The following is a 3,415-nucleotide window of genomic DNA, read 5'->3' on the forward strand; positions in this document are numbered from 1 at the left end:
GCGCATATGCGCCGAGGAAGGTCGCACATATGCGCGAGACGTGCATCGTAAAGATTAAGCCACTTGTTCTTGGCATTTAACAAAAGAGTGACTCTACTTCACTTTCATTCAGAATCAGTAGAAAACCGAGAGATTCCATAACCAGTTCCCTCAAGCTTCATCTTGATACTAGAATTTAATTGTGTCAGATCCGCCTGTCCGAATTTCAATCTGACTTAAGTTTTGTGCTTCTCTCGATAAAGGCTTCAACGGGACAGTTGATACTGAAGATTTTGAAGAACGATCAAATCCAAACTGGTATTTGATTTCATTGATCAGATTGATCTACGAAAAGAAAAGTATAAATCAACGTCGAATCGGGAAGATACGACTCGAGTTAGATTTGACTTGAGTTTCCCAAAATCACATACTTTATTTATTGCATTGATGTTGCAATTCATGAGATTGATATGCTTAGTCTATTGATTTATAGCAAAGCATGAGTTAGAGTCTTGGGCAGATGTGCCTAGTCTTTGGCAGAACCGCCAAGTCACTGGACTTTTGGTGTATCGATGTGCATAGGAGTAGATCGACTCGTACTTGCAGAAATTCGATACAGAATGCCAAAGTCTGGAGAATAAGAACGTGCGACCATCTAGCTGGGAGAAGAGGTGGTAGACTGTTGCATTCTTATTCGACCGGGATCCCTAGATGAGAGAAGAGTCGAGTCAGAGTTTGACTTACAGTTTTATATCGATTCATGTCTTTCAGATTCTGATACATGTTATTGATAATTGTTCCATGCTTTTATATCTGCTTATATGATTGCATGTATACGTTGTTTATACTGGGAATATATTTCTCACCGGAGTTATCCGGCTGTTCTTGTGTTTGTATGTGTGCATGACAACAGGTGAGACAGGATCAGGGTCAAGATGAGGATGAGAGATTGAGATTAGCGTGGAGATTCGGACCCAGAAGTATATTTGTTTCATCACTTGATATGTAGTGAATAAACAATAGTTGGTTATGATTGTATTTGTACAAGACTTGTACTTTAGATCTTGATGTTGATCATGTAAATGAAATAAGATTTATTTCATATATTGCGCACTCATGTATTTAAAAAAAAATTATGACGCAATTTACTTAATTGTTACAGTTGATCCTAATAATGATTAAGAAGATGAATTAGCGTCCGGATCCCCATAGCAGGTGGTATCAGAGCAGTAGGTTTCTTAGACTGACATAGAAGCTAGTGACCGGGGTAAATTGAGTTTTCTTTCCTGCTTATATGTGCTAGCATGTTTTACTACTTTAATACATGTTTACCTGATTATCTGATTTGATTGGAAACATGTATGACTTGAGAATGAATCAGAACCGATTCTTGATCAGCAGTAAGATGATCAGAGGAGGACTGAAACATAATTGTTGTATTTGGTTACTAATCATTTTGATAATCAGATATGCCTTCTCGAAAAATCCCAGAACAGTGTAGTACCTCGAATAATCCGATGGATGTCACAGCAACACCTATGGAAACACTGTTGAAGAGATTTCAGTCGTTCAAACCGCCGAATTTGAAGGGCACAGAGAATTCTGTTGACAGTGAAAGTTGGCTAGATGACATTGAGATGTTGTTTGATTCTCTTGACTATACAGATGAACGCAGAGTCAGATTGATTGGGCACCAATTGCATGATGTTGCAAAGAATTGGTGGCTTACGACTAAGAGAGCGTTAGAGTATCGAGGTACAGTTATTACTTGTAAAATCTTTAAGACATAATTTTATCAAAGATTTTTCCCAGTATCATACAGGAAAGACAAGGGTGCAGAGTTTGCCAATCTGAGATAGGGTCAGCTGAACATTGAAGAATATGTGGCCAAGTTCTCTACCTTGCTATGATTTGCTCCACATGTTGCTGAGAATGATGAAGTTGTTGCTGATCAGTTCATTAATGGGCTGAATCCTGAGATCTTTACACTGGTAAATGCTGGGAGACCGAATAACTTTGCTGATGCTTTGAACAGAGCTAAAGGAGCAGAAGTCGGCCTAATTAGGCATGAAGGAGCTTCTTATGTTGCCTCAGCACTGAAACAGCAACAACCTCCTACTCAATTTCAGCAACCCCCTCCCAGATTCGATAGTGGCAGTAGTAGCAGTGGGAAGAAAGATCATTTGAAAGCCTGAGGAAGAAAGTTTAAGAGGCCTGGTAGTAGTTCATCTAGCTCCAGTGGTTCCATACAGAGTTATACCGGAGCTTATTGCAGAACTTGTGGAGGGAGATGTAGAACCCGATAAATCAGACTACATATAAGCCATGCATAATTACTATTATTTAAATTAAAATGATTTTCACACATGCATGAAGGTTTAATTCATTTTAAAATTTGTTAAGTCATGATCATTTATTTAAATCGCAGAAGTTTAGTTTTATCATTTCGGTTAAATATGCGAGGCCGGACTAGAGTTGGAGTATTGAGATAAAATTTAATAATAAGAAAATATTCCTAAATTTAAATTAAGCCAAGGAATAATTTATTTTAAGGTAAAATAATGTTTAAGGATTTATTTAATTAATATGAGTTAAGTAGTAAATAAGTTCTTTTATGTCCAATAATTAATTAAAAGCCTAAATTAAAATGTGTAACCAATTGAGATAAATTAATCTAAGCCTATTTTATTTAAGAAATTGTAACTTAACATGATAGTAATTTATTTTAAGACCTAGTCATGCATGCAAGAAAATTGTTATCCTAAATTAAATTATAAATTCACTAAAATACATAATAAGTGTTTAAAACTTTAAGGAGTTAAAAATTCAATAATTAAGCAATATTTTTCCCCATTTTTTTATAGCAATTTCGGCCCCCTTGGAATCAAATCCTCACATGCTTGGCAACTCTCCATTTTTTTTATCCCTTCCTTATCCTTTCTTGGTATGATAATCCCTCACTTTTAAATCACCAATAATTATTAATTAAGCAATATTCTTTCCTTCATTTTGATAAGAAAATCGACCATCACCCCCCTAAATCACCCTTCAATCCCATGATATCACACCTCATTCCTTATCTAGCAAACAACTAGGATAGAAAGATTTTTTTGCCATTCTACCTCCCCATTTAATTAGTAAACTTTCCCTTCATTCCCTTAGCATTCTCTCCATCCTTACTCTCGAAAATTCAGAGAAAATCAGTAGCAAAATCGTGAGCCATCAACAAGAAAATCAAGAGAGAAAAGAGAAGAAAACTCCGTCTCCGCCGCGCCGTGTTCGTCGTATCATTTTGTTTTCTTTAAAACGAAATTTCCAGGCATGTATATATGGTTTCTTTTCTCTTCAATCAAGTCATATATATATTTTAAAACCATTATATGTTCTTAAATCATGAAACAAATTTCGAAAATAGGACAGCAACTTCTTCGAAAAT

Source organism: Primulina tabacum, chromosome 3 (genome assembly GCF_025594145.1).
Source record: "Primulina tabacum isolate GXHZ01 chromosome 3, ASM2559414v2, whole genome shotgun sequence".
Classification (NCBI taxonomy): domain Eukaryota; kingdom Viridiplantae; phylum Streptophyta; class Magnoliopsida; order Lamiales; family Gesneriaceae; genus Primulina; species Primulina tabacum.